This window comes from Sylvia atricapilla, chromosome 7 (genome assembly GCF_009819655.1).
Source record: "Sylvia atricapilla isolate bSylAtr1 chromosome 7, bSylAtr1.pri, whole genome shotgun sequence".
In the NCBI taxonomy this organism is placed as follows: Eukaryota; Metazoa; Chordata; class Aves; order Passeriformes; family Sylviidae; genus Sylvia; species Sylvia atricapilla.
The window spans coordinates 16,346,231-16,368,469 of NC_089146.1; the positions used below are offsets into that span (position 1 = coordinate 16,346,231).

The 22,239-nt window shown below is 41.3% G+C and overlaps 1 long non-coding RNA gene across 1 annotated transcript in view; it reads left to right on the forward strand.

Moving 5' to 3' along the window:
* Positions 1 to 3,257: 3,257 nt before the first annotated feature.
* LOC136363478 (uncharacterized) overlaps positions 3,258 to 22,239 on the forward strand; it is a 50,602-nt gene continuing 31,620 nt past the window's right edge. The window contains exon 1 of the long non-coding RNA XR_010743996.1: positions 3,258 to 3,603. This is a non-coding gene — a long non-coding RNA (uncharacterized lncRNA). The remainder of the gene's footprint in view (positions 3,604 to 22,239) is intronic.

Here is a 22,239-nt window from a genome sequence, read left to right on the forward strand (position 1 = left end):
AATCTTCCTTCTCAAGTAATAGTAACCAAGGCCCAGGGAATGTTTTCATTGCTTTGAGGGACCCACAATTTTTGTTACATTTTCTCCCGATTTGGAAAATGACAGCTTTCAACAAGCAAATGATTTGCCAGCCAAAAACTAAAACTAACGAACAGCCCTGGAAAGGTACCTATTGCTTGTTTTGCCAGCAGTTTTGCAAAAGGAAAATTAAAGACTTGATTAATAGATTTCAGAAGGAAGTGTATTTGATTCTCTGGCTTCATCATCAACCTAAAATTTGTTTTCAGAAAATTGAATGGGCTTTACCCATTACACCTTCTCTTCTTTACTTAAGGACTTCTGGGTCGAGTTTCATGCTGTTGGCATGTTGTGTGTAAATAAGTTGTTAATTTGCTGTTGCTCATCCATCAGTCTATAGCATACTGTACTCTAGCTTTGTACTTAGTACAAAGTCATTACAAAGCTCGTAGGTAACTGCCTATGAATAACTAATTAATCATGACTGCACTTTTAGTCTCATTGTGAGCAATGGGACTAGTTCCACCGGCTTGAACAGGGGTAGGGTTTGGCCCATTCGAATGATCAATATGTATCTTCTCACGTTCACCAGGGCATCATTAGATCTGGCAACACCCGGCATACCGAGTGTGCAGCATTTCACCTGCTTGATGGGCTGTTAGAGAAGGAAACAGGGGTTTACAGAAACAGGGGGTATCTGTAAACACAGTCACAGACTATCCACAGATTTCTCCCTGGACCCACGTTCTCCATGTACCATCTTCTGCTCATCCTCGGTGGAGGGGAATGCCTCAACCCACCTAACTGCACTGACAGTGGCCAGTGGGGTCTGAGGGACCTCTCCAGGGGATGGCATTGGTGCATCCTGGGGATGGGGCTGTCCTTAGTCATGCTGCTTCCTTAAATTATTCCATGAAGGTTGCCCTCTTTCAGCTAGGACTATCTTGCCCATCCTGCACACCTCCTGTAGGCACCAGTCCAGGTCCAGTTACTGATTCCTGCCTCTCTGTTTGTTTCCATGATGGTGGGAACTGCTTCCTCAGGCCTTTTCTGATGTTCCAGAAAAAAACTGAAGCCCCCAGGAAAGGGTTAAATTAGTTAGATGCTTCATTGATTAAATAATGTGTGGCATGTTTATATATTTATATCCAAAGCATTTCAAAGTTAGCTCGTTCTCTCAAAAGAACAATAGCAACCACTCCTCTTCCAAATTTAACAGTTTCCAGTTCATCACTTCTTTTACCACATAATTTCATCCTGCAGGTTTTCAGTTTGATTGCTGTTAAAGGTTTAAGAAGTTTAAATTGACCTTGACCTGCAAATGTGATTTACAGTAGATTATATTGTTCTGGAAAAACAAAACTTCTGTCCTGAAGCTAAACTGCATTTAATGATTTATATTACTTCTCCTGAGCCAAGTTCTGGCATATTTACTAACACTGTACATTATTTTAACTCCTCCTGAAGCCCCATTGATTTTGGATGCACTCCTCCAAAATGAGGCAGATTCACAGTATGAATAAATACACAAACACGTGGTCCTCCAATACATTGTCATGATTTTGAAGATAAATTCTTTGATCACTTCTAACCTTGTCTTCAGATCTGTTTGTAAAGTCCTTGCAAATTATTAAAAATATTTTTAAAATACACAGATACTGCCTGTTTTCTTAAAAAGAAATCCCTATTGGCAGTATAATGAGATACCTTGGAACATAATACATATGTTTGTGCTGGAAGAAAAAAGTCCCCTTTCTGATTTGGAAATTATGAAATATGTTCTTGTTGGAGACTTTAATGGGGCAGGGTTAAAATCACAGGGAATTACACAAGTAATTGTAAAAATGTGAAACAATATCCTTCTAGTCTCCTTGTGAAGCTTGAAAGTTTGGAACAGTATGTGTTAAAGAGAAAAAACTGGCATTGAAGTGTTCCTGGGCTATTGCTACCTTTTACCTTTTTTGGCATGTCTTTAGGAAACAGCAGAGAAAAAAAAATATGAAATTGAACACAGCAAATTTAATTATGAAACAAAGCCACCCACCTTGCTGTCAGGGTCAGGAAGTATAATCGCCTCCTTTTGACGCAAGAATGACTTTAACAACGTATGTTAAATGAACAATTATTTAAAATAAAAGGAAATTGCCTTAAAAACAGCTGCAGTATCTCAGGCTATAGCACTGCAGCAGTGCAGAAAAACAGACCATTGTGGAAGGAAGGCACATGCACAAACGAGAGCACTCCCACAACCCTGCGCTGGCTAAGACAAAAGCAAAAAACAGTAATTTCACAGAATGCTCTTAAATATCTCACTTGTATTTGATCTCACCAGCTTGTTCTGCTTTTGATTTTTTTTATGTTTGTTTATTTTGGTCTTTCTTTTTTCTGTGTATTTATTTGTTGGCTGCACGACTAAATCCTAACGCCCAAAGCCACTGTTTGCTGCACAATGGCATGATGACATTGGGCGTTTTCCAGTAAATTGTGTTTCGCTGAGTGTTGCAAGCAGTGGAAACACCAGAGCAAGCGCGTCAGCGTTAGATGCATACCTAAGAAAAATAAAAAGAAAAGAGCTTTTTGCACCAGAATAAATCCATTTTTCTTGAAAGCACCGGGAGTCACCTGACCGAGCCCGGAGCCTCCAGGATAACACAGCATCAGCCTGCAATGGGAAAGAAATTAAGCAGGGCTGCCTCCGCCTCGCACACGCCTTTTAGCCTGTCGACGCGTTGCCTGTCCGTATCCCTCACAGCGCATCTGTAGAGCCATTAAATTGGATAATCCCTCTGGCCTTTGATACATTTCTGGACATGATTATTTCATTACTCGCAGTATATCAGTAGGATCATAATAAAAAGGACTTCTGACAACCTGCCAAGAGTTTTGTGGCCTTGTAAACACAAAAGTGCTCTAATAAAATTTTATTAAGTGTTAAAAAGTCATAAAAAGTGAAATAACATAAACTACAAAATTTACTGTCCTCAGCAAATGCTGAAAATATCGTCCATAGTAAAATTAAATTAGCATGTAATAGCGCGGCAGCGTGGAGTGGGCTTGAAAGAGATTCCAAGAGGAAAAGAAAAAGGGGGGGGGACCAGAAAAGAAGAAGAAAAAAAAAAAAGAAAAAAAAAGAAAGAAAGAAAGATTGCACTTGAACGGCCTGTGGGTCACGGGGGGCTGGTTTACGGCGATCCCCGCGTGTTCCCGGCGGGCCGCGGGGCGGCGCGGGGCGCGGGCGCTCCGCCAGGCGGCGCTGTGGGAGCGGGAATGCGGCGGGCTCCTCCGCGACCCCCGCGGGCCGCCGGGAGCGCCCCCCGCCCCAGAAATGAGCCATTTACGGGGATTTTGGCGTCTTCTTGCAAATCAAAAAAAAAAAAAAAAAAAAAAATGGTGTGAGGAAAACAATACGGGTATATCAGGCTGGAAGGCTCCTGGCGGGGCAGGCAGCGCGGAGCGGGCTCCCGACGGCTTCGGCCGCGCCGCCGCCCCGGCTCCCAGCGCCCGGGGCAGGGCGTCCCGTGCGGGGGCGGCTGAGGCGGCAGAGAGAGCTCGCCCTCTGAGCCTCCGGGCCGCCCCAGGAGCCAGGTAAGTTCAGCCTTTTCTTCGCCGTCGGCGCTGCTCAGGGAGAAGGCACGGTCGGGACGGGGGACGAGCATCGCCGCACACGGACGGGACGGGACGGGACGGGACAAGCTGCCGCCGCTCGCCGCGCTCCCCCCGCGCCGTGCCGGTCGTCCTTGCCCGTGGGAAGGGGCTACGCTCGTGTCCCGGCTGCTTCGGGCAGCGGCAGCGCCAGGTCGCTGTGGTGAGGGCATTGAGGAAGCAGGCGCGGCGGCGATGCCAGGTTCTCGGGGCATCGCTTCCCCCTCGGCATGTCCCTCCCTTGGTGCTCCTCGGATTTGCCTGGGGCTGGCCGGGAAGGAAGCGACCACGCTGCCGTCACATGGAGCCGCTTGCCAGAGCCGCCCGAAACTTAGCGTGGGAGGGGGGAGAGAGAGGGAGGGGGGAGACAGGGAGGGAGGGGAGTAATAGTAATAAAACAAGGAAATTGTGGGGAGAAAATATTTTAGGTTCCGTTTTATTCAGGTGAAGAGAATAGCTGCCTCTCATGTGGCAAGGCTGATGTTCAAGGCCAGCGTACGAAAAATAGTGACTCGCTGCCTGAGCCTCGCTTGTCTTTGAGCCTGAGCTGGTGCCCGCTGAAGTGCAGCCGGAGCAGCCCCGGCACGGAGCGGGCAGTAAGGGATCCATAAGGGAAAACTGGCTGGAAAACAGACGAGCCTCGTTCCTCTGATAGGAACCACGAGCCTCCTTCTCACTAAGAGGAAAAAAAAAAAAAAATCTGTTAGTTTTAGCAGAAATTCTAACAAATCTGTGCATTTCAGTCGCTTTGAATCTCTACACCGTGTATTGAGGCAGGGTTACGAAGAAAAAGAGAAACAGTATTGTTCTTTATTTTGATACATCTGAATGAATGAGAAAGTTGTAGGTATAGTATAGAGCAGTGCTTGCTTTACTTCGGCTGTCTTGAATTAAGGCTGGTTTCTAAAAATAGGTATTTCTTTTTGGACACAATTGGCCCTGTGCATGTGCAGACCATACAGCCTTAAAACGTATATTTATCTCACTGATTCAAAAGTTGTAATGTTTTGTATACCCTTACGTTCATCACCTCTAATTAAGACAATGAGGATATTACTTGGTAATCCATAAATACATTTACTGACAAATTACAGAAATAAAATACTTTTGGAAAAGGAGCAAAACCCCTCCTTTTCTTCCATCTCAGATTTTTATATATCTCATCCATAATTTTACAGTAATGACCGGAGTTACTAATGCTCACAGAAAGTTGTACTTTTTAAGCAGAAGAAAATGACCACGTCACATGGTCTACTGCATTTTTTAAAAATCTGAGTTCTACACCATCTGTGGAAATACACACGTTTTCAATGAAGGCTAAATAATTATTTTCTTTTCTCTCTAATTAAATTTTAAGTCTTCTCTCACCAAATATAATGTAAAGGCTGCAAAAATGCAAACCAAAGTGTAGGAACACTGTGATCAAAGCTTTGAACTTGAATGAATTAAAAAGTCAGCAAAGCACTACAGAATTCCACATACATGTGGCTAAGGTGTGTGCCTGCCTACATAACTTCGAAGAGTTTTTAAGTGAAATGAAGGGGTTTGGAGTTGGTTTGCTTTACTGAAAGACTTTTCAGGATCTATACTAATATTTGCTGGATTTTGGAAAGATTCCTGGGAATTCCCTCTTTAGGCTATGGTGTGCAGACCACTTTTATTTTTAAATATGGTCTTAAAAACAAAACTCTGTCATCTGGTTGATCAGCTGTTTGCGATTTTGTACTGCTCTCTGCCCGAGCAAGTACTTGTATATATCACATGAAAAATCCCATTTGTTCCCTGGGGTTTACAGACAGGAATTGGGGCACATGCTTATACGTGCAGCATCCGGGTTTCAGTGGTAAGAGAAACTTTTTTCCCTAAATTTAGCATTCTAATTTGTGATGGGTGGTTTTGAGTGTGCAGCATTACTTCCACAATAGAATTTTTATATCAGCTTAACGTGATGTAAAATTCAAAAGATAAAAAGATACACCAGACAGTTGTAGGTTGTGTCTAAATGAACACAATAAAGGTTCAGTGGGCAGATGTCTGTCGCTGCGTTAGGCAAGGCTGGAACTCCTGTTGTTTACATCGAGCTTCATCCACGGTCCTTTCGGTATCCGACACTGCCTTGCAACTCCGGCTGCCACAAGCAAACACTGGAGCTCTGCCTAGGGAAGTTTGCAGTCTGCCTGTCAGAAGGGCCTCAGAGGGTGAGGAAGGGAAGCACAATTACGGCAGAGTGTGATACTTGCCGTGGGCAGGATGGATGTTCTCTGGGCTCCACAACTGGGGCTGCACATGTGGCACCTTTTTGGCAGGGTTTCTTTAAATGCTTGCAGAATTTAAAGGCATGCACCATCCAACAGAGGCCTACCTTGCAATACATTAACCAGATCTTTCTAGGTTGATTAATAGCTTCAGTCTTTTGTTGATAGATTTTTATTTTTACTTTCCTTTTTTTTTTTTTTTTTTTTTTTTTTTCCCCTGCAATACAGCTGGACATTATACTACAGAAGGAGATAATGGATGAAATCTTGGATCTCCTGAAGTCAGTCACAAAACTCACTGACTTCATTGGAGCCACGTTTTCATCAACTGCCTCATAATACTTTGTATCAGCCATATGGAGGAGATTTAAAACTGGCTTTAGAAGAAATAGAAATTAGCTCCTCTACAAATGATTTGCATGGGTTATCTGGGGGGCTTTTCTCCAGGTAATATAAATGGCAACACAAAGTATAAACTGCCAAAAAGACAAATAGGTATATAACATTTTGATTTTCTGTAACTACAGCATAACTCAACTAAAATATTATCTTAAAATCAACAAGGTTGGATTACTCTATGTAAGACCACCGGGTCTGATGTAGATGATGCAAGGGCATGGGAAGACATTCAAAGGCACAACTGGCTATTTACAGTTCATGACACGTTTTAGAAGATGTGAAACTGTGTGTCAATGACGCTGTAACACGAGATGCAGGGAGTTAAGCAGGAGAGGCAGTATTAATTCACAGCCCTCGCTTTTGTACATTTAGTGTTATTGAATTGTGCTTCCCCTTGATATTTTAAACAGATGCATCATAATGGGCTTCTCAAAATCTGATTTAAACCATAACACCAGGAAGTACAATTTTGCTAAAAGGGGAGGGAGGAGAAAAAGAAACTGCTGGACTCCCAGCCACTGCCACAGTCGTCTTTTCACAGACAGTTTTTTCTGATCCATTAGCCTGCCAGACAAGGATGGCACCTATCCAGTGTAAATATTACATTTTCAACATTTGGATGGCATTTTGAGCAATATTTCTTATTCCCCGAGAGTGCACACTTTATAAATACAATATTATCTGCAACTCAGAGCTAGGTTGTGGTAGGATATGACTTTATAATGCAAAAGATATTTAAAGAAGGCCATGTATGGAGTCACTTACTAAAGAATAAAACTTCTTTCTTTCATTTATTTTAATTTACAGTGAAAATTGCTTAAGTGCAGCATCAAACACACTTTTTTTTTCTAGAATAGGGAGGATCCAGACATGATTTTGGAGGAATGGAAGAATAACTCCATGTGTAGACAAGATCTGTTGCTACTGTTCAACATAATCTGCACTGTGCATATCTTGAAGTGGAAAGCCACACTAGAATTTTTGGGACCTAATATCCTCATTGGATTAAACTCTTCACTGTGTACATTCCAGTAATATCCCACTAACAGTGCCAGATGCTGACAGAACTCCACGTTGGAAATAATTATGAAATTAGTCAATCCTCAGCCATTGCAAATAGAGAATCTTCTTAGAGCAAGAACTTGTTCTGACATTCCCATTCTGGTTTAAATCCCCTTTCTTGTCAAAGGGAAAATAAGCCATCTTTGGATGGAGCCCCAAAACAATTTCTTTCTGTTTGTTGTTCTAAGTAAAAACAACATAGCTGTTTTGGATAGTCTTGTGAAGGCAAGGAACAACCACACCCACACACAGCATTTCTATCACATGCTCAGGCTGAGCTATACACCCTGAAATTTGTGTTTGCAATGAAAAAACTGACCCATCTTTAACACAGAAATTGTTGCTTAGGGCTGTTGTAATATATATACCGGACATAGTCCATTAAACTGGAATAAATATAATCCTGATAATACTAGGTGCACATTTTCCTGGTTGTAGGTATTTTTCCATACTCATTATCTGCTGTTTTGAAAGAATGTCCCTGTTTCCTGTCTTGGAAGTACAGAGTAATACATTTGTCTAGTTTAGTTTCCCACCTTCCTTTCAGTTTGTGGCTCATGATCCTTTGTGTCTTGGGCCTTATATTTACTCACTTTCAATAAAATGTTATCAGCTGCTGGGTGATTCTCATTTCCCAGTTGCTGCCTGCAGACACCAAACATGGAGGTCTGGTAGTGCAGTGGAGGGCAGCTCATGGAACTGAGTAGAGAAAGCCCCACACCCACCTGCCTGCAAATGCAAACTGAAAAGGAAATGACAGATTTTCATAATGGAACACTGGGTAAGGAGATTGATGGCTTTCAGGCTGGTAGAAGTACTTTACTGTGGTCCTGAAGGAGAGACACATCAGTGTGACTGGCTGACTCTGGGCTTGTAACCAGAGCTGGGGAGTGCCTGCTGGGGTGGCCGTGGCTTTCCAAGAGCCCGTGGGATGCCCCATGGTGCCCCAGCACAGGCAGCCAGGGCACAGTTCTCTCTGGCAGAGAATCGTGTCTTACATTTCCAGCCTTTGTTGCTGCAAAAATAACCTTGGAAATAAGAAGCCTGAGTAAACTAAGGAGCTGGCAGGAAGCTTGGAATAATAGTTCCGAGAAGTGTGGATTGTGCCTATCAAATGTGATACTTTAGAGGCCTGATAACAATGCATTCAGTGCCAGACAATATTAACTATTAATGGCAAGCCCAATGGCAACACAAACAACTGGCTAACCTGCTCATCCCACTGGGAGAGTCCATCCATATGTAGAGGAAATGCAAACTTATCAGGGCTTGAGCATTCCCAGGAAAAAGGAATGTCCCAGTTCAGTACCAGGACATCTCATTCTTGTCACTCTGCTCCCTTGGTAGCACTGTGTATTTTACTGAATCAGCACGTACATGGTGTGCCCTGTGAGGGAGGTGAGATGGGGAATAAGCAGAAGCATGTGGCTTATTCCATCTCAGTAGCTGGACACAATGATCTTGGTGGGTCTCTTCAAGATACCCTCTGATTCTGTAAAAGCAATACAGGATGATGTGGAATGCTATGGGAAGGACTGATACGTTAAAATTTTGAAGATTAGCAACAACAACAAAAAAAAACCAAAATAAGTTACTGGGTGACAGATACCTGCTTTGGCCTTATGAGGGATGCTAAGACCAGCCCCATTTTTGTCTGGGAAGGGAGTTTTTTTATACAAACCACACAGCTGGTTACATCAGGGTACCTGAGAGTCTAACATGGAAATGAAAACCAAGTCATGATGTCATGGGCATTCTCGACAGAAAGGTCTCCTCTTCTTGTATAACTGTTCCTGTAGCAGACAAGCTGAGTAACTCCTGAAATGCTTTTGGTCCCTGGGACCAAAGGCTTAAGATGGATTCAGTCACACTGCCTGGACACTCTCTACCATCCTGAAGTTCTGCCTTGCTCAGGGCTCTTCAGAGCACCCAAAAGCACACATCCCCCCCTTCCTCATGGTTTACACATTCAATCCATTAACCAGTAAAGCATCTTGGTCAGCTTCAGGCTCCCATGGTTTAGCTGTGAGCAGGGTCAGCAAAATTTTGAGATCAAATTGGAAGGCACATATCTTCTGCTATAGATTGGTATATATACCTTCTGGTATATACTTACACCAAAACTAAAAGTGCATAAACTATCATCCATTCCCAGTTTACTGTTATTTAGAATGTGCTGCATCTGAGAGCCAGAGACATTGGAGTAAGGAAGAACAGCTGTAGTATCTCTAATGACATCCAGTGCTAGAAAGTTCTTTGAAGTTGCATAGCTGCTATTTCTTCTCTATGATTTCCAAATGCAGAGGGTGGGGGAAGAGAATATCAGTGTTAAAAGCATCAGTCAGTCTACTTATTTAAACAACAATTGTCTGTGTCACTTACTCCTATGGTGATCTGAAGAGGGAAAGCAGACAATTTTTTGATGGTTATAAAACATGCATTATTTACTTCTGATTAAAAACAAACAAACAAACAACAAAGCAAAAACAAAAACACAATCAAGAAGAAAACCAAAAAACAAAATGAAAAACAACCCACCCACCCCCCCCCCCAAAAAAACCCCACCCCACCCTACATAGTACTTGTCAAAGGCCAAAGGCCAACATACTTAGGCATTTCCAGAAGGGCATTTTTATGATTATGTATGATTGCTGATGGTGTGCCTGATCACTGGGTAGATGACTGGGCACTTCTAAAGTGCCACCACCATTTTCCAGCATCATCCATTCACCAGTGAGACTGTCACTTTTAAATCTATCAGAAGTTTGCTAATTTTACTTTATTCCCATTCCTATCAGGTCACTGTTATTCCAATACAGAAGAGGGCCAGAAAGAGTATGGCCTGAGCCTTAATGAGCTCACTCCTCAGACCTTGCAAGTAAACCCGGGGCTGCAAGTTGCCGTGACCCTCCTAGGATGGCCAGTACAGTCCTTAGTGCTCTGCTAGCCCAGTTTTGCCAGGCAGTGTAAGAAAACACCAGTTTGGGTGAGTTCTGGGTTTCTCAGTTCTGTGGTGTGTGTGTGGAAGGAGGACTGAACCCCAGGGCTGGCAGACCCCCTTTTGAGACGCACACAAGCTCCTCCTGGAGTAACGCCAACAAATGCTGACACAAGGTACCTTACTCCTGCTGTGAACAGCTGATGCTGCCCTTGCTCTCTGATGGTGTGTATCTGGATCTGGTGACAATCAGAACATTCACTCCACAATAGTTGTGTTTTATTGGGCATTGTAGATTGTTACTTACTCTGTGGGAAGTAGTAAGACTGTATGCCAAAGGCCAGATTCTGCTTTCTTAACCTAAATAAGCAGGTTCCTCAGGTGGCTGCAGTAGGAAAGTTACTTTTCCGCATGAGCAGAGCCAGCAGAAACCCTGCAAGGCCAGTGAGCACAGCATGGCTACCCATGACCACAGGCTCCCATCAAAGGGCCAGGCTATATACCAGCATGTGCTTTGGCTTGTGTTGTAGCTGAAATAGTGAGATTGACAGTTCACTGTTTTTATTATTTTACTGTTCCAAAGCACTGAGAAGACTTTAAGGATTTTTTTTTTCTGGTACTGTCCCACATTTCTCATTCTTTGAATGTGCAAGTACCAGTTTATAACACTTACTTTATTATCAGGTAATAAATTTGAAATCAAGGGCATATCTGCAAGAGTCTATAACAGCATGGTAGTTGACAAAGAAATACAAATCTCTGCTGTTACTCTGCCAGTGACAGAGAGAAAAGAAAGAATAAAGAAAGAAAACTGCTGACATTTAAATGCCCACACAAGAATTCTAAAACACAAAGCTGCTTATGAGTATTTTGTAATAAAATATTGTCCTGATAACAGATTTTGTTTCAATTTTGTGCTTATATGTGATTTTAATGTATCCAGACTATTTTCATATATTGTTAAAGGCATTTCCTCTTTTGATTAGGTACAACAAAATTACAGGTTTCTTAAATATAATTGCCTGGAAAAGGGAGTTGTTGGTACACTTTGAAGTAAGTCCCATGATTGACTTCTCCAGCATGCTGAAATAAATACACAAGTAAAGTTAATCACTACATGGTTTAAGAGAAGGAATTGCCCTAACTTTTATGTATGACTAAATTACAATGTTTAGATAAATTGCCTGATGTAGGTCATTAAAGAGGGACCAATTCATTTTGGTCTGTCTTAAATAGGGCTCGGAAAAACATGATTTCTCATCAAACATTCACTGAAAAGACAACTCACAGTAATACACTGAGATAAAAAATGGGTTCAGGAGGGGAACATGCTTCTTTATCTGGTGGGTCCATTATCCCAGTTGTCCTTGACAGCCAATGAAGAATCACATAAAGTTTACATTAATTGATTTTTTTGTTAATCTGCTTGAAATTTTGTAAGTCAAAAGGGAAAAAAAAACCCAAACCAGAAAAACATGCAATCAGCCACTTTATATCATGTTTAGCCATAAAAAAAATGCTGTTCTTCTGGAGATCCAATCACCAGCAAGCTGAAGAATGCTTTGCAATTTTTACACACAATTTCTTTCATCTAAAGCCAAAGACTGTCTATATTTTACATTGCCACCTCTAACATTTATATTTTACCACTGTGGGCTGCAATGTTACATTACAATGGTGCTGAGCCCACCTACCTCTAACATCTCTTTTCATGAGGTATTTTCTCCCACTGTTAAAGATGGCCTGTAACAAAAAAAAAATGCTTTCTCAGTACAGGAAGATTATAACACAGGAGATTTCAGTGCAAAACTACACAAAAAGGACTTTACAACTGGCATATGTTTCTGTACATTTTATTTGCAAAGATGGAAAAACTCCAGTGTAAAGGAAATCTCTGCTCAGAGGAGACTTCATTAACTTCCTTTACTTCATTTCTGGTGATTGGTGTGCTGTGATATCTGATTGCATTCTACTCTTTAACCTTACTTGTCTCCACACATTGCTGTCAATAATGAATCCAAATAGTTAGCAGAGTAGAATGTTAGTTGTGTTCTGGAACTAAATATTACCTGTTTAGAAAAGATTTCAGATACAGCATTGCTAACCAAAGGTGGGCAAAATACTCCGCTCAAGTAATTTATTTATCAGAATATTACATGAACAATTTATTTTTTTTTCAATTCCCCAAATGTAATAGAACTCTTTTTGTCTTTGGATTCAACACTAAAAGATCAATCAAGACACTTCTAACTGTGCAACATTTAAAAATTCCTAGTACTGAGTCTACAGTGTGTAGCTAGAGTCAAATTTGCTTGTGCTAATTGTTGGCAATTGAGGTGATGATTATTTCATCCACAGCAAGCTTGGTTCCTGAGGGTTTGATTTGGAGGGAGCCTAAGTCACTCCTGTGCACTGATGAAGCTGTTCCACTGTGTTACCCTCCTGTCAAAATGGGTTAACACAGTGTAGCCCATGGCCACCATGCTACGGTGTGTAGCATTTCTAAATGAAAGGTCCTGACAAAAGAGGGGGATGAAATCCTGTCATAGAATGGAGCTTTTCTTTGCTCACTCCCAGTGAGTTACCCAGCTCGCCGAGGACAGACGTTCACTGCATACACACATCTGGCCCAGCCTCTCTTCATGTAACATCATTCATCAAGTCCTGTCATGTTAGCCTTCTGCCCACATTCCCCCAGCACGCCACAGAAAACTTTCCTCTCAGCACCTTACATTTCACTGCCTCGTAGGCATCCTTTGTTCACTTTAACAACAAAATGGTGCCGTTCAGGAGCTGTAGCAACATAATTGGTACTTACAGAGCACAGTCCTCCAGTCACCGAGAGGTCTGCAAGTGCATGGCCAGGCTAGGATTGCTGCAGTGACATTCACTGCTCCAAAAAATGCATACTTAGTATTTTCATGATGCATTTTGTCCCTGTGATTTCAAGAATGCTTTGTAACTATTCGCTCTCTCCATGTACATACTAGGTGAAGCTGGGAAGTATTAAGTCTCTGTGGAATATGAGAGGAGAAAAACATAAAATTATACTTGTCTCATTGCTGCAATATAGATGCTGTGAACCCTGGTGGTCAAAAGCACTGTTTCAGCTCTTTGAACATAATTTCAGATTTTTCCACTTCATAGTTCAATCCTGACAGCAAAGTAGGCCAGTGTATTGACTGGCAACTTTATGACTTTTGAGACCAGACTCGTGTAGACAGAGGTGTCTTGCTGACTGTGAAATGGAGGGCTGCAAGGGCAGTGCCTCCCAGGTATGATATCCATGGAAGAAGCATGGACAGGACCATCAGGCTGTTCATGCAATTCATAGGTTGAGCCACCCCTCAAAGGATGATGTTTTAACTTTGATTTTTACTGCATTTTCATCTGTTGAGTATCTGTCTGAGGCTGTTTTTAACAGGCTTCCATCACTTATACGTAGCTCATTATCAACGAGGACAAGAGGAGAAGCTCCTTACCTGTGTACTTCAATACACACTCCAGTCAGTTCATGAGTAGGTAGATAAGGGAAATGTGAGGCAGCTGCAATCTCCTGATCCCTTTTATCCACGGTGGTTCTGGGAGGGTTTGTTTTTTTTTTTCAATTTCCACACACATTTATCTGTTTCTTCCTCTCCAACTACCCCTCAAAGCCTGGGTTTTGTCTTTTTGCTTTATCCAGCACCCTTGCCCTTGCTCCTTTCTCTGCTGTTTGTTCTAGATGACTACATTAGACTATCACTCTCCAAAAGAAAAGTTATTTTCTTTTCTTAATTTTCTCCATCACCTCCCATTTGTCTCCTCAGTCATCACAACTCTCTTATCTTGTCAGGCTCAAAACCTTGGCACCATCATTAGGTATTTGCTTTCTATTGCCAGTATCTATTCCACTACTCAATATTATAGATAACCTTCCCCTAGAACATCTATTTTCATCTCTTTCTGTACATTTTCTCACTGTGCAAACCATGGAGTTACTCGGCTCTATGCTGCCTTTTCTTAGCATGGCTCTGTTTGTATTTGGTAATGATACTCACCTCAAACAGTCATTTAAAATTTAGGCATGTAGACAGCACAGTAGGTCTGTCAACCTGTGAATCCTTTGGACCAGTCTTTGAGTTGAACAATTAGCAATTAACTCAAAAATAATAAGCTACTGAGGTTTACTAATGGAGAACCAGACAGTTCTGCCAGCATTGCACTATAGATGAACAGAGCACAGATCTATTCTCAAACACCAAATTAACCTATGTATTTCAGAATAAAAATGAACAGTTAAGGATCTGTGTTCTTTCCTCAATATTTGACATGCAACAAATGTCACTGTGCCCTGAATATCTTGCTGCTTGCGTGTGACACAGTCCACGAGGCACAACAGCTATGAAATGTGGATCCTTCCGAGACATTTCATGCTTGTCAGGTTGGCAGCCGATTTGTGCTGGTGATGAGACTTGCCTGAGTTGCTGGGTATTGCAGACCTATTTCTGTTCACCTTGCCAGCCCATTTGCAGCCAGCTGTTCTCCAGCAGGAGATAATGTTAAAGTAAACACACACATGGAAATTGTCCGTAATAATTAAGATTGCAAGGCAGCAAGTCCTTTAAACATGTGCTTAACTTTGTTTAATCAGGTGACCAGTCTAAAGCTTCTCCTGAAATATCTTCTACGCTTGTCCTAAAATTTCCTCAAGGTGATAAAAAATTATGTTGGTCTTCCACACGTATGTCATACAGAAATGCCCATGCGGTTTCCAAGTGGGCATTTTCCTGCATTTGTTTCAAAATTTCTTTCATATTTTTGATTCCTCCTACTGTTGATTCTCTGACAGTAACTCTGCCTGCCAAATAGTCAATTTGTTGATAATTTCTCTTCTCACTCATTTTATCTTTTTTATTGAAAAATAGAAGAAGACTCTTCATTTATGTCAGAAAAACTGTTTATATATCCTATCTCTGCACCCAAGATACCATGGCTTATGTGCTTTGTGGAAATACATGTCCTTATAAATGTCTTTGGACATCATCTTGGTCATTATAATCAATATTTAGGATATGAACTTCCCCATATTTTGTTGGTATTCATTAGAAGATTGAAAGTTGTTGATGTGCAGAAATAGAAGTAGGTATCTGTGGCAACTCACAGTCTTGGAGGAAACTTAGCAATTAGACAGATAAAGCCTGGTATAATAAAAGGTCTTAAGACACACGACTTAAGACATAGCCAGTCATGGGCTCAAACATTTTTCTCAGGGACAACCCTTGTCAGACCATCTTTTGCTTCTCGTTTTTGCAAATTTCCATTTTGGGTCTGCCAAGTGAAGTACTTTGGTAAAACAGAGTTGCCCCTCTGGAAGAGAGGCTTTGGTGGGTTATAAGGCTGCAAGGACACAGAACAAAACTGTCAGCTCTCCCCAGAGGGGTGTCACTTGTCAGGAACATCAAAACAGAGGTTTGGTGCAGCTGGGCAAATCAGACTTGCCTGCAGTACAATCAAGCTCACTGTAGTTTAGCTGGAGCTTTCAGCTAACATAGCCCTGAGTAAACACAGTTACCTGAGCTTTCAGTTAACACAGCCATAAAGGTAGTGTGCTTCTCTCTTAAGCAGTTGCAAGAAAAATTATTAGTAGGTTTAAGAGCTGAAAATTTCTAAAAGAAAAAAATTAAGAGTCTGACCAGCATTTACTAGAAAACTTTTCTGGCCATTACTTCTCTGACTGGAGGTCTATCACAAACTTGAGGTTAAAAAAAAGCAAATACAAACCTCCTACAAGTTTCTCCACCATGGTTAATTCTTGGCCTGCTACATAAAATATACACAGAAGAAACTACTTCTCGGGATCTGAGTGTCAAGAATCTCCTCATCTCCAAGCTTGCCTCAGACAACTGTATGCAAGCCAAAACCTCCTGCTTGGTCATTGGCTCCCATGTTGATAGAGAGGAGCTATGCTGCTCCTTTCCCACCCTCACATGGTGGTCAGAGGAAATACCAGAGCGGACACCTCAGCACCACTCTGTGTTCCTCTGGAAAAATAACCCATGACAAAAGGAAAAAAGGCTCCACAATGGTTACTGCCAAATGCCATTAACCTGCCATGAACAAAAATCTACACCGTTGCATGACAACAGAGCAGTGTTTCTGTGTATGACAAAGCATAGTGGAGCCATCTGCTCGCAGTGTGTGGCCTGAGTCTTGGGCTGCAAGAGTGTCTGAAAAATTTGTAGCATATTTCTGAATGTCCCATCTCTGCTGCAGATGTTTTCATTTGCACAGTAGTGTGTTGCTGTGCATCTCACATACCACAGCATTTGCAGTTTCTTAATCTCTTTAAAGGGTGGTTCTAATCATGCTGGTTAGCATTTGCAGCCACCCTTCTTCCCCTCATGACTGGATGGCATGAGATATAATAATGGTGGTATTTCATCTCTGCAGCAGCTGTCAGAGGCCCTCAGCCTTCAGAAACATTGCTATCAGAAATTAAGGACGAGTGTTTCATCGCTTCTTTTCAGGGAGTCTAGCTGTGGTGCCACCATGGCAAAGGGACAAGAGAGGGTTTCTGTGAGTAAGATCCATTTGTACCCTTTTGGCCTCAGAAGAGCCACACTGGAGACAGTGCACACTTCTGTGGGTCCACATTGTCCTGTTGTGCAGGGCACTGATCCTTCTTCCTGTTTCTCAAAGAAGGATGTGGGGTAAATCCCCAGAATAGAGAGCTGAACAACCAAGAAACTGAATTTCAATGCTGTGGAGGATATTCCCCCACAAAGACACATAAAAATCATAAAAATTGAATTCTAGACATTAGGAAATCTTAGCCAGCACTTTTAGACACCATGGATACTTATTATCATGTCCACATTGTAGGGGTTTTGATAATCTATGATGTAGCATAGATACAGTCACAGAGACTTTACTTACCTGCATTTATCATTCTGGAAAGATCATGTCTATTAATCACAGATAAGAGCACAGCCTATTGTGTCCCTGACAATTAGAGCTCTCTGCCAGCAGAGCAGACACAAATGCTAAGACAAACGAAATGTAAGGTCTCTTTACAAGGTTTGGTTTGTTTGGGGCTTTTTCCATAAAATCTTGTACATGCTCTAAGTAGGCTTTTGAATTTCTGTGGTGTTCTGTAAGTGAAATTTCAGCAGGGAAGAGGAGGCAAATCCCTGTTTCTAGCTGCTACAAAGATATGCTGCAATTTTCAGTAGGGTTGGAGGGGGGTGCCTTGTCTTTGTGAACTGTGCTAGAGAGAAAGCTCACAAAATACAGGTTTGAATATACAGGAGCTGACGTGGCACCCCAGCACTGAGCACACACAATTCCTTGCTTTTAGAAGTGAGGGGAGCCTGAAGGAGAGCAAGAACCTTTGTGGGGGGAAAAAACACCCTTTGTAAAATGTTAGTAGAAAGGAGAAAGAGAAACCATAGGAAAAAAAAATCAAAAGGAACAAACAAATAAGCAGGTGGTAGATGTGATCCCTGATTCTCTGATTCTGCAGGTCATGGTATGAACTGTTTGAGTGCATTGGCCATTTCCCAGGCAGGTCTCACCTGTTTTGAGTCTGTGGCTCTTCTGCTAGGCTGGGCCAAGTCTGCCTATTCTCTTTTATCCATGTTTTCAACTGCAGAACAAAGCTAAGAAACTTTTCCTGACAAAGGAACATTGTCAGGAAACATTGAAACTCTCCCTTGAAAATGTCTTCATTTGACCAATAAGCATGAAGAAATTACCTTCTCAGAAAGTCCTCAGTTTTGGAAAACAATCTACCTATTTATGCCTGAGCTAGATCAAAACTTTCAGCATTTGATTGTGTGTTTTGCAATTTCACTTTCACTTTGTCTAGATAAATAATAGTATAAAATAGTATTTTTGCTGGGTTTTTTTTTTTGTTTGTTTGTTTGTTTGGGTTTTTTTGGGGGTTTTTTGTTGGTTTTTTTTTTTTTTTTTTTGGTCAGAACTTCTTCAAGTGGCTTTGCTACCTTCCCAAGTATTAAGCCACTTTTAAAAAAATAACACATTTTTTATGAAGCTCAATTTATTTATTCCTTCTGTTGGACTCTTGTACACTCTTGAGGGCAGTACACTCTGATCTTCATCTCTCAAGCACCTAGTACATAAGGCTGTAAAGCACTGATGCAGGAACTTGGAAAACTGTTCTTGGTTTTTGTGGTTCCCAGTACAAGGGGTCCAAGTCACAAATGTGTTTTTCAGGATTGGGGCAGCTGATGGTACATGCTGGGGGCTGACACCTGGGAAGCCTGAGGCAGCTTTGGGATACTCAGGGCTGTCAGAGCCATACCCTTCAGTTTCCTTTCCCTGGAGAGATGAGGGACAAGCTGGGATCAGAAAATCCAAGCACATCTGGGTCTTACCTCCATGAGGCTCTGAGATGGCTGGAGCAGGCACTCCCACTGCTGGGTGCACACTCCAGACATAGCCTGTGTTTCCTGTCTCAGATATGGCCTAAGGGGCTGCTGTGGTGCAAATGATAATTTATCATAGTAGCACATACATCTGTAAGAATAACATGCTCGTAATAATTAATACATGCTTTCAGGGTGATTCAGTGGCCATAAAGAGCACTTTAATTTGCTTCTTCATTTCCCCAAAGAACTTACCTGCTATATGAGAAATCCAAAGCAGTGTTCTTCAAGCTCTAGCAAGATATACATTCCTGCAAACAAGACAAAAATTGCTCCCATTTTTTTCCTTATAAACTGATCTGTAATTTATTTCTGTCAACATTCTGAACTCTGAGTAAGCTTGCTGCTGGAAGACCAGAGACAGAGAGCACATTTTAAGACTATTTGGTTTTTTGAGTTTTACAGGTTTGAGGAGAAATAACATTTACTCTTGGTTGCTATATATTTCCCCTATATTTACTTTCAAATCAGCTGGGTCTTCTGCAGAAAACAGAACTCTCCTTTTCTTGCCCTTTTATAGAAGGATTTATTTATATTTTAATTAAGGAAGGCTGCCATTTGGAGAGAGTGGAAGGTTTAGGAGGAGGCTGCAGCATGTGTCATTTGGGCAGTTGTGTATTTGAAGCACTTGTTCAGGAACCAGAACTCTGAGCCTTGGCTTGGCAAGAGAAAAGCCATTGGCATTCTGGGTCCTGATACAAGTTTTTCTGAAAGGCATTACGCTTGCACACACTGCTTTCCCAGTCGAAAATTCATCCTCTGCTCCTGCACCTGCTCTCACTGCAACACACCTTTGGAGAGAATCCACAGCAAGTGTAGTGGGATGGGGGTGTTATGGCAGGAGGGACAGACATGTTCCTATTTAGCTAAAATGGCAGAAGCAGCACTATTACAGCAGTGTAGGCATTAGTTTTCTTCTGTAAAGATGAGTATTTTGCTCTGCATTTTTCATTTATGCTTGTATATCAGATTTTGTCTGACCAACAAAATCCTGTTTTCCCATCAACCAGATCCTGACCACTCCCAATATCCCATCAGGACTCTTGTGAAGTTTCTGATATTCATGAACATTATGGGTATTTTAAGATAATGGTATTTTTTTCATTGTTAGGTAGAATAAGATGGGTCATTTAAAACTGCTGGGTTTGGGATCAAATTTCTCCCTTTCAACCATGCAGAAAATATAAAAGAAAAACTGACAAGCTAATGTTAGCTGAAGCTTAAAGATCATTTACAAGCTTTATTTGGGGTTTTTGTTGTGTTTGTTTGGTTGGTTTGGTGGTGTTTTTTTTTTTTTTAATTTAGATAAATTTACCTTTAAATTCTTACATGCAACAGAACTGAACCCTAAATAATCCAGAGCCTTGGAAATGTTCTTGGGAAGAAAAGGATTTCTCTACAACTGAGAAATGCTTTCAGAATTGTCGAGAATGAAATCTCTGAAAGGGCTAGTAAATGAAAATTTGTTGGAAGACATAAATGTGGTTCACAGGTGCTGTCAGTGACTGGGAGTGTTTGGGGTGTTGGCAACCAAACTCAGGTCTCTGTCACTAAGACGAACTGATGTCACCTCAGCAGAGCTGAAACCCGTTTACCTCTCATGTCTGTTAGAAGGGCTGTGCAAAGTGAATTGTCAGTGTGGATGCAGTCTTTAGTAAATAAGGGATTCTCACACCCAGGACATCCTTCGTTGTTTTACACAGGGATTTAGGAATTGATGTGGCTTAAGCTGAGTCACATTGTGGGGACACAGAAAAGGAAGTCAGATGTGGTTTTCAGCTAATCAAAAATTTTGAAACTCCTCTAGAGATAAAGTAGACCTGTGTCTGAAACAGTGTATTAAATTTTTCATAAAATGTTCTTTCACTGTCATTGTGTTCAGGAACATGTTCACCAGCACAGGCAGATGTGCAATAAAAATGTCTGAAAATACAGCACAAAAATATCTAGGAAGTGCATCAACAGGCAACTCACTTACACAGGCCACCAAGGAGACATCAGATACTAATGAACTTGAGCCTTTGCTGAGTTGATGTAGTAGTGTCATTGAGTTGAATGAGTAGAATTTATTTATTAGAATTATTTAATTGATTATATGTGATTAGAGGACATAAGCATTGCTAAAAATACAAATTGAAGTCACACATGAGGAATCAACAAATAATTTGCATGCTGAAATATGAAACTCTTATCACCCCAGGTACGTGCTTTTAAATCTCACTGCTGGATACAGATGCTCCAGTATTGAGCTCACATAGCCAGCACCCAAAACTAAAAGCATCACACTAACCTGGTGCCTTTGCTTGGACTCAGCCCAGAGTGACATCATTGTGCTAAATCACTTGTACAGGCAGAACTGAGGTGCTGAGTGTAACAGAGACACCTTCAAAACAGGAATTTAGGAATTCTGTTCTGCAGCCAGAATGCTGACAATGTTCAGAGTTGGTAAGTGCTGTAAAGAGCATGTGTCATGGGAATCAAAGAAAAAGCAATCAGCTAGATTTGTGTCCAAGGTGCCCCTCCTGCATAACAGGCATGAGAATAAGTTCCTGAGTAGCCAGTGATATCGGCTACACTTTTGTAGAATAGATATGCTTTTAGAAGCCCTCTGGAGCTTCACTACATTCTGCCCTATCAGTTCTTCCTCCTACTGAAACTTTCTTATCTTCAGCCTTTTGTTGCTCTTCCTTGTTCTACACTTCTCCCCAGTTTTACTGGGAAAAACATGGCATCTCTGTTCATACAGCTTAAGTTTCTCCCCCTTTCTGAAAAGCAGAAGGAAAGACGGAGCAGAGTATTAGAAAAGCCTTAGTGTTGTTTTGATCTCAGTAAGCGTTTCACATAAGTTATAACAACAGTCCCAAACACAGAAAGGACTATCTATGAAACTTTTTTATAAACAACATTTTGTATATGTTATGTAAGCTGAACTTATCTGCAATACCTAAACTTTTCATTCCTTTTCATGGCAGAGGAAAGAAGATATAAATATGTAAAATAAGGCACTAGTACATTAACATAAATAACTAATAAATTGTAAAGCTTTGTAGAAAACAGAAAACTGCTAATGGAATAATGCACATTTGTTGATTCTTGGAGCAGACACTGGCCGTACATCATGCCCCAAAGCAAGTGCTAAGAGCATCAGCATGTAACAGCATTATTTAAACTTCTTTTATGGGAGAGATTAAATAGTCATTAAAGCAGCCCACACTGAGTTCCATTTTCTATTTTCTATTTTTTCTTTGCATACAAGAGACTATCACAGGATTTGAAGTTTTCGTTAGTACTTATATCCTTACAGCAATTTCTTTCATGGCAGTTGACTACTAAATTATCAATAATGAAAACTGCCCTTCCAAAATGACCAGCCCAGAGATCAGAAGCATAAGATTCAGTAATGCCATTGGGTCATCCTGCCTCACTTAAGTTTGCCAGACGACCTCAGGAAAGGCTTATCATGTGGTCAGTCATTCCATTTCTTTGCTGCTTTGAC